The 10,050-nt window shown below is 41.1% G+C and overlaps 1 pseudogene across 1 annotated transcript; it reads right to left on the bottom strand.

Moving 5' to 3' along the window:
• Nucleotides 1-334: 334 nt before the first annotated feature.
• Nucleotides 335-1,817, bottom strand: LOC307188015 (alpha-globin transcription factor CP2-like; annotated as a pseudogene). The gene has a single exon. The product of its transcript is annotated as an alpha-globin transcription factor CP2-like (transcript).
• Between the last annotated feature and the right edge of the window lie 8,233 nt (nt 1,818-10,050).

Genomic DNA, 10,050 nt, shown 5'->3' with positions numbered 1-10,050 from the left:
CATTAAACATCACACAATTCTCATCATCATTATGCCCTACACACACCTTAAATGATGTGGAGTTTCTATTGATATTCATCAACAACAGGGTCCAGAAATTTTAAAAAAGAAATAGTTGCAGAAATGCATGTTGGGCAGTAATCTGTGGGTGCCCTAAAAGCTTGGGCCAACACAGATGCCTGGGATTCTGCCTCCAAGGCCTGGACCCGCCCACACACAGTCAGATGGGTCAGGTTCCTGCAGCCCTTCAAAGCTCCATTTGAGACCCTCTTCAAGAGGGGAGTTCCCAATAGGTGAAAGAAGCAGCAGCCACTGAGGATAGAATGCCCCACACCTACTTCAGTACGATATGATAGCTATCATTGGTTTCTGCTTTCATTGTGTCCAGAATAAAACAGGCTTCTTCCTGAAAGCTCTGTATCATCTCATCACTAATGAGCACACGGATTCCTGTGGGCCCCTGCTTGTGGACCTGGCTGATCTGGCAAGGGGAAACGCTGAAAAGCTGAGCAATTTTTTTCTGTCAGTTCAACATCTGTCAGTTCTTCTAGGTAGATGGTATGGTAAACGAAGAAAGTATTTGGGTCTCCATCCTCATGCTTCTCCTGCTGTTGTTGCTGCTCCCCCAGCTGCAAGGGTTCCTGACAAACATAAATGGTTAGACTTGGGCTCACATCAGGCCTTTTAATGCATTAAAAAGTCTGATTCCATCTGCAGGGCCACAGATTTGAATCACATCATCTCTAGTTAGTTTCAACAAATCTGCCCCTGAAAAGTTTGTAAAAAGCCTCGTGAATGTGGAAAAACGGTTTCGATGCAACCACTGCAGAACCTCCTGAGGTGTGGTTGTTGGCAGGAGGTTATCTGTGACTGGAGGGGCCACTGGCTGGTGATTTGGTGAACCATTTCCTTCCCCAAGAGAAAGACTGCTATGGGAACTGCTGAAGCCAGGTGATGGGGAATTATTGACATACGTGATCTCAGGCCATGGAGAACACTCTGTGAGTATAGTTGTCTCATAGGAAGGTTGATACTTCTCCTTCTCATGAGGCGTTCGTTTCTCCATTTTCTCCCTGTCTGTTTTTTGTTTTCTGTCTGCACCTTTGGGCTTGAAGACTTCGATCTGGCAGCTGGCTGAGTGTAAGTGCTCAGTATATTCCCCATTCTTATTCTCCATGAAGGTATCAATTTGTACTCGAAATGGCACTCCCTTCTCTCCACCATGTTTCCTCATAGTGAACTCTGTGCTAATACAATGCACCTGATTAAACACAGATGTCCTCCTTGCAGGGTCCCACAGGAACTCCACTGTATTTAGTTGGTTTGGATTAGCCCTAGGATCGATTATACCCACAGACATTGGGATATCAAGAATGCTATCTCCAGGTGGGTTCCACCTCCAGCCTTCCAGCTGCTGATGTTCAGTGTATTGTAGCCGTCTGTCATGGACCACAACATGGAATACACTCTTCACCAATTTGCCATTAATTTCTGGTAGTTCTCCAAGTTTCCTGTTGTCTAGTATTCGGATTTCATAAGACTGGCCTTGATTGAGAGATGTCAGGGTTTCATCATGGAGTTTCACTGCTGGAGAGGTGGCAGCACAAAGCACATATTGAAAAGGGAGGATTTTATTCTCATTGTCTGGAGGCAAACTTGACTCTTCTTGCTTAAAAATGGGCAATGCTAGGACATCACTCATGCTACAGGCACCAGCACACAGTTGTGGCCGATCCCGGATAATCTAGCATCAGAGTCCTGCACAGCCGGGATTCAGTCACCTCATCCGTCAGAGGCAGCTTCAGAGCCCATGCCATCCTGGCTCCTTCCTTTTGCCCCAGGAGACACCGTTTCTAGTACAAAGGCGAGTAGTGTGAGTCTACCCAACGGGGGCAAGACTGCAAGACTGTAGAAAACTCCAAACCAAGATCTCCCACGCAATACTCACCAGCTGCCCCCAAGCCGCACCCGCACTGCCCGCACAACTAATCTCCCGCACCCTATGCTCCTCGCTCTTGGCTGCCCTGACTTCCAGAATCCCTCCCCCTCCCCCCTCCCCAGCCCTCTGGGGCTGCGCGAGGGTCCTCTGGCTTAACTCTTCCAGACTGCCCAAAGGCAACCCTGGACTCCTCTCACTTCTACTCTTTGGGCTCTCCCCTTGAACTCGTGGTGGGCACTCGCTGCTTTCCAAACAGACCGGCAGCAGCCACCCGCTGCCTACCCTGCGCTCCCACGCCGCTTTCGCAACTTTTCCCCCACCCCTTTCTGCGGGAAACCCCCTCCCCCTCGGGAACCGGTCTCCTTACCCCTCCAGGCCTCTCTTCCCATCAGTCCCAAGATCACTTCTGGTAACGCCTTCTCAATCCCATGGCTCTTAGGACCAAATCCAGGTTCCTGCTGAGTTGCCTCCCTGCCCTGTGCAGCCCCCCACGGTCTGGAAGCATGGATGGAGAAAGCTCAGCACTGGCTTGAATCCTAGACTCACCAGGCTCCTCCAGCGTCTGCAGCCCCATCACCAAACAATCATGGCACCCTCTTCCTTCACCCTATCTGCTTCCTTTTATTCCCATTAATGTGACTACTAGAAAACTTTATTTTAATTATTTATTTTAAATTTATTTCATTGAGGTACAGTTGGTTTACAATGTTGTGTTAATTTCTGCTATACAGCAAAGTGATTCAGTTACACATACATATTCATCCTTTTTCATATTCTTTTCCACTATGGTTTATCACAGGATATTGGATATAGTTCCAATAGTGGGGTTTGGGCAAGGGATTGCATGCCTAGTGAAGGAGTGAGCCGTATGCATCATATTTTTGCAAAATGCCTTCAGTTCTAGATGTTACAGAAATATTTTACACAAAATGTTGAACCCGACAGTTATCTCAAATTTAGAGCTGAGGAACTTTCCTAGGACAAGCTCAGAGGCAGGTGAAGAACTTGGTAGTGGAGTGAACTTTGGTTGCCGGCAGGAAGCAAGGCTGTTGCATTGACTCTGGTCTTGACTCAACGTAAAACATTGAACTAATCGTTCCTCTGTGCCTCAGTTTCCTCATCTGCAAAATGGGAGAAGCTGGACTGAAATACGAATATACCTTAAATTCAACAATTCTATGACAGTTTCTTTGAACCTATAGTTTTGTTGGGTAGGAAGAAAAAACTTCATAGAAATTGGTGTTTAGGGATGAAGTTTTTTCAGCTTTGGCTGGTAGCAGTAAGAATTATTCCTACTTAAAACTTTCAAAAGGAGACTCCCCTGGTGGTCCAGGGGTTAAGACTCCATTCTTCTGGAGTTTCACAGTTTTCCTGGATATTTCCCGGTCTACAGGAGCCGTGTGCCTGACAGGGTCTTGGTGCTCTGGCTGGGTGTGAGGCGTGAGCCTCTGAGGTGGAAGAGTCGAGTTCAGGACACTGGTCCACCAGAGGATTCCCAGCACCACATAAGATCAAATGGCAAAAGCTCTCCCAGAGATCTCCATCTCAACACTGAGACCCAGCTCCACTCAACGACCAGCAAGCTCCAGTGCTGGACACCCCATGCCAAACAACTAGCAAGACAGGAACACAACCGCACCCATTAACAGAGAGGCTGCCTAAAGTCATAATAAGTTCACAGACACCCCAAAACACACCACCAGATGCAGTCCTGCCCACGAGAAAGACAGGATCCAGGCTCACCCATCAGAACACACACACAAGTCCCCTCGACGAGGAAGCCTACACAACCCACTGAACCAACCACACCCACTGGGAACAGACACCAAAAACAACAGGAACTATGAACCTGCAGCCTGTAAAAAGGAGACCCCAAACACAGTAAGTTAAGCAAAAAAAGAAAACAGAGAAATAAACAGCAGATGAAGGAGCAAGGTAAAAGCCCACCAGACCAAACAAATGAAGAGGAAATAAGGAGTCTACCTGAAAAAGAATTCAGAGTAATAATAGTAAAGATGATCCAAAATCTTGGAACTAGAAAGGAGAAAATACAAGAAACATTTAACAAGGACCTAGAAGAACTAAAGAACAAAAAAACAATGATGAACAACACAATAGATGAAATTAAAAATTACCTAGAAGGAATCAATAGCAGAATAACTGAGGCAGAAGAATGGAAATGACCTGGAAGATAAAACAGTGGAAATAACTACTGCAGAGCAGAAAAAAGAAAAAAAGAATGAAAAGAATTGAGGACCATCTCAGAGACTTCTTGGACAAAATTAAACACTCCAACATTCGAATTATAGGGGTGCCAGAAGAAGAGGAAAAAAAAAAAGGACAGAGAAAATATTTGAAGAGATTATAGTTGAAAACTTCCCTAATATGGGTAAGGAAAGAGTCAATCAAGTCCAAGGAGCACAGAGAGTCCAATAGAGGATAAAACCAAGGAGAAACATGCCAAGACACATATTAATCAAACTATCAAAAATTAAACACAAAGAAAAAATATTAAAAGCAGCAAGGGGAAAGCAGTAAATAATATACAAGTGAATCTCCTAAAGGTTAACAGCTGGTCTTTCAGCAGAAACTCTGCAGGCCAGAAGGGAGTGGCAGGACATATTTAAAATGATGAAAGGGAAAAACCTACAACCAAGATTACTCTACCCAGCAAGAATCTCATTCAGATTCAACGGAGAAATTAAACACTTTACAGATAAACAAAAGCTAAGAGAATTCAGCACCACAAAACCAGCTGTACAACAAATGCTAAAGGAACTTCTCTAGGCAGGAACACAAGAGAAGGAAAAGATTTACAATAACATACCCAAAACAATCAAGAAAATGGTAATAGGAACATACATATTGATAACTACCTTAAATGTAAATGGATTAAATGCTCTAACCAAAAGACAGAGACTGGCTGAATGGATACAAAAACAAGACCCACACATATGCTGTCTACAAGAGATCCACTCCAGACCTAGGGACTCATACAGACTGAAAGTGAGGGGATGGAAAAAGATATTCCATGCAAATGGAAATCAAAAGAAAGCTGGAGTAGCAATTTTCATATCAGACAAAAGAGACTTTAAAATGAAGACTATTACAAGAGACAAAGAAGGAAACTACATAACGATCAAGGGATCAATCCAAGAAGAAGATATAACAATTATAAATATTTATACACCCAACATAGGAACACTTCAGTACATAAGGCAAATGCTAACAGCCATAAAAGGGGAAATCGACAGTAACACAATCATAGTAGGAGATTTAACACCCCACTTTCACCAATGGAAAGATCATCCAAAATGAAAATAAACAAGGAAACACAAGCTTTAAATGATAGTTTAAACAAGATGGACCTAATTGATATTTATAGGACATTCCATCCGAAAACAACAGAAAGAATACATTTTCTTCTCAAGTGCTCATGGAACATTCTCCAGGAAAGATCATATCTTGGGTCACAAATCAAGCTTTGGTAAATTTAAGAAAATTGAAATCATATCAAGTATCTTTTCCGACCACAATGCTATGAGACTAGATGTCAATTACAGGAAAAAAAATCTGTAAAAAAATATAAACACATGGAAGTAAACAATACACTACTAAATAACCAAGAGATCACTGAAGAAATCAAAGAGCAAATCAAAAAATACCTAGAAACAAATGACAATGCAAACACGATGACCCAAAACCTATGGGATAAAGCAAAAGAAGTTTTAAGAGGGAGGTTTATAACAATTCAATCCTACCTCATAAAGCAAGAAACATGTCAAATAAACAACCTAACCTTACACCTAAAGCAATTGGAGAAGGAAGAACAAAAAAACCCCAAAAGAAGCAGAAGGAAAGAAATAATAAAGATCTGATCAGAAATAAATGAAAAGGAAAAGAAGAGAATGATAGCAAAGCTCAATAAAAGTAAAAGCTGGTTCTTTGAGAAGATAAACAAAATTGATAAACCATTAGCCAGACTCATCAAGAAAAAAAGGGAGAAGACTCAAATCAGTAGAATTATAAATGAAGAAGGAAAAGTAACGACTGTCACTGCAGAAATACAAAGGATCGTGAGAGATTACTACAAGCAACTATATGCCAATAAAATGGACAACCTGGAAGAAATGGACAAATTCATAGAAAAGCACAACCTTCTGAGACTGAATCAGGAAGAAATAGAGAATATAAATAGAACAATCCCAAGCACTGAAATGGAAACTGTGGTTAAAAATCTTCCAACAAACAAAAGCCCAGGAGCAGATGGCTTCATAGGCGAATTCTACTAAACATTTAGAGCAGAGCTAACACTTATCCTTCTCAAAATCTATATAAATATAGCACAGGGAGGAACACTATGAGGTCATCATAACCCTGATACCAAAACCAGACAAAGATGCCACAAAAAAGACAACTAAAGGCCAATATCACTGATGAAAATAGATGCAAAAATCCTCAACAAAATACTAGCAAACAGAATCCAACAGCACATTAAAAGGATCATACACCATGATCAATTGGGGTTTATCCCAGGAATGCAAGGATTCTTCAATATACACAAATCAATCAATGTGTTACACCATACTAACATATTGAAGAATAAAAACCATATGATCTTCTCAACAGATGCAGAAAAAGCTTTTGAGAAAATTCAACACCGATTTATGATAAAACCCTCCAGAACGTAGGCATAGAGGGAAGCTACCTCAGCATAATAAAGACCATATATGAGAAACCCACAGCCAACATCATTCTCAATGTTGAAAACCTGAAACCATTTCCACTAGGATCAGGAAAAAGACAAGGTTGCCCACTCTTACCACTCTTATTCAACATAGTTTTGGAAGTTTTAGCCACAGCAATCAGAGAAGAAAAGGAAATAAAAGGAATCCAAATCAGAAAAGAAGAAGTAAAGCTGTCACTGTTTGCAGATGACATGATACTATACATAGAGAATCCTAAAGATGCTACCAGAAAACTACTAGAGCTAATCAATGAATTTGGTAAAGTAGCAGGATACAAAATTAATGCACAGAAATCTCTTGCATTCCTATACACTAATGGTGAAAAATCTGAAAGATAAATTAGGGAAACACTCCCAATTACCTTTGCAAAAAAAGAATAAAATACCTAGGAGTAAACCACCTAAGGAGACAAAAGACCTGTATGCAGACAACTATAAGACCCTGGTGAAAGAAATTAAAGAGGATACAAACAGGTGGAGAGATATGCCAGGTTCTTCAATTGGAAGAATCAACATTGTGAAAATGAGTATACTAGCCAAAGCAATCTACAGATTCAGTGCAATCCATATCAAACTACCAATGGCACTTTTCACAGAACTAGAACAAAAAATTTCACAATTTGTATGGAAACACAAAAGACCCCGAATAGCCAAAGCAATCTTGAGAAAGAAAAATGGAGCTGGAGGAATCAGGCTCCTGGACTTCAGACTATACTACAAAGCTACAGTAATCAAAAGAGTATGGTACTGGCACAAAAACAGAAATATAGATAAATGGAACAGGATAGAAAGCCCAGAGATAAACCCATGTATCTATTGTCAACTAATCCATGACAAAGGAGGTAATAATATACAATAGAGAAAAAACAGCCTCTTCAATAATTGGTGCTGGGAAAACTGGACAAATACGTGTAAAAGAATGAAATTAGAACACTCCCTAACACCATACACAAAGATAAACTCAAAATGGATTAAAGACATAAATATAAGGCCAGACACCATCAAACTCTTAGAGGAAAACATAGGCAGAACACTCCATGACATAAATCACAGCAAGATCCTTTTTGACCCACCTCCTAGAGAAATGGAAATAAAAACAAAAATAAACAAATGGGACCTAATGAAACTTAAAAGCTTTTGCATAGCCAAGGAAACCATAAACAAGACAAAAAGACAACCCTCAGAATGGGAGAAAATATTTGCAAATGAAGCAACCAACAAAGGATTAATCTCCAAAATTTATAAGCAGCTCATGCAGCTCAATATCAATAAAATAAAGAACCCAATCCACAAGTGGAAGAAGACCTAAATAGACTTTTCTCCAAAGAAGGTATATAGATTGCCAACAAACACATGAAAGGATGCTCACCATCACTAATCATTAGAGAAATGCAAATCAAAACTACAATGAGGTATCACCTCACACCGGTCAGAATGGCCATCATCAAAAAATCTAGAAACAATATATACTGGAGAGGATGTGGAGAAAAGGGAACCCTGTTGCACTGTTGGTGGGAATGTAAATTGATACAGCCACTATGGAGAACAGTATGGAGGGTCCTCAAAAAAGTAAAAATAGAACTACCATATGACCCAGCAGTCCCACTACTGGGCAAATACCCTGAGAAAACCATAATTCAAAAAGAGTGATCTACCACAATGTTCATTGCAGCTGTATTTAGAATAGCCAGGACATGGAAACAACCTAAGTGTTCTACGACAGATGAATGGATAAAGAAGATGTGATACATACATATAATGGAATATTACTCAGTCATTAAAGGAAATGAAATTGAGTTATTTGTAGCGAGGTGGATGGACGTAGAGACTGTCATACAGAGTGAAGTAAGTCAGAAAGAGAAAAACAAATACCGTATGCTAATACATATATATGTAATCTAAAAAAAAAAAAAAAGGTTCTGAAGAACCTAGGGGCAGTACAGGAATAAAGACGCAGACATAGAGAATGGAGTTGAGGACACGGGAAGGGGGAAGGGTAAACTGGGATGAAGTGAGAGTGTGGCATGGACATATATACACTACCAAATGTAAAATCGATAGCTAGTGGGAAGAAGCCACATAGCCCTGGGAGATTGGCTCTGTGCTTTTTGTCCGCTTAGAGGGGTGGGATAGGGAGGGTGGGAGGGAGACGCAAGCGGGAGCAGATATTCGGATGTATGTCTATGTACAGCTGATTCACTTTGTTATACAGCAGAAACTAACACACCATTGTAAAGCAACTATACTCCAATAAACATGTTAAAAAAAAAAAACACTGTGCTTCCTTTGCAGGGGCATGGGTTTGATTCCTTGTTCCGGAACTAAGATTCTGCAAGCTGCGCGGTGTGGGAAAAAAAAAAAAAAAGAAAAACTCTCAAAAGGAAATACATGGCCATTCTGCCTCATGTTTTCAAGACCTCAGGGTGACTGACAGCAAAAATGTGAGCTATGGTGCAGAGGTCTGAGGTCAGAGTGGGCTCATTTATAGCAGAAATAACAATATATTTCCTTCCCCGCGTCTCTGATGATGGAAATTCTTACTTGCAGATGAATCTCCTGAAAGGAGAAAGACCTGTCCTCATGGGGCTCACATTCCACGAGGGAGACAATAAATAAACCTACAAAACATACGTTGTTATGCCAAGTAGTGATGCTATAAAGTTCTTAAGGAGGATGAGGCAGGCTGAAGACCTAAAGTGAGCAAATTGAGGTTAAGTGGCTATTTTAGATAGGATGTTGGGGAAGCCTCTCAGATGAGGCAACATTTATGTAAAGGGAGACCATTTTTCTAGGATGAGGAGTAACAAGAATGAAGACCCTGAAGGAGAAATGAACTTGGTATGTTCAAGAAACAACAAGAAGACCCAAGTATCAGGGCAGAAGTTAGTGGGTGTTGAACCCAGACCACTTGGGAGGCCCAAGTGGTCCCATAGACCTTGCTGGTCACAGCAGGAAGTTTGAATTTTATTATGATTGTACTGGGAAGCCATTCGAAGATTTAAGAGGAAATAAAACATATTTTGATTTATGTTTAAATCTAGTTGCCCCGTGAAGAGTTAACTTTAGGGGCAAGAGTTGGGGCAGAGAGAGCTGCTAAGAGGCTCCTGCAGAGTCGCCCTAGAGGAAGTGGTAAGATGCTTAGGGCTGGCTGGATTCTAGACATGTTTTGAAAGAGGAGCCCAGGGGAGTGATCGTCAGGTGGGGTGTGAGGGGCGAGGGAAAGAGAAGGGACAAGAGTAACAGAGAGTCTTCAGACAGAGAAAGACAAGCATCATATGATATTGCTTACACGTGGAATCTAAAAAGATGATCCAAATGAACTTATTTACAAAACAGAAGTAGAGTCACAGATGTGGAAAACAAA

This window comes from Stenella coeruleoalba, assembly GCF_951394435.1.
Source record: "Stenella coeruleoalba genome assembly, chromosome: 6".
Classification (NCBI taxonomy): Eukaryota; Metazoa; Chordata; class Mammalia; order Artiodactyla; family Delphinidae; genus Stenella; species Stenella coeruleoalba.
The sequence above is the reverse complement of the archived record's forward strand: the minus strand, read 5'-3'. Positions and strand labels throughout refer to the sequence as shown.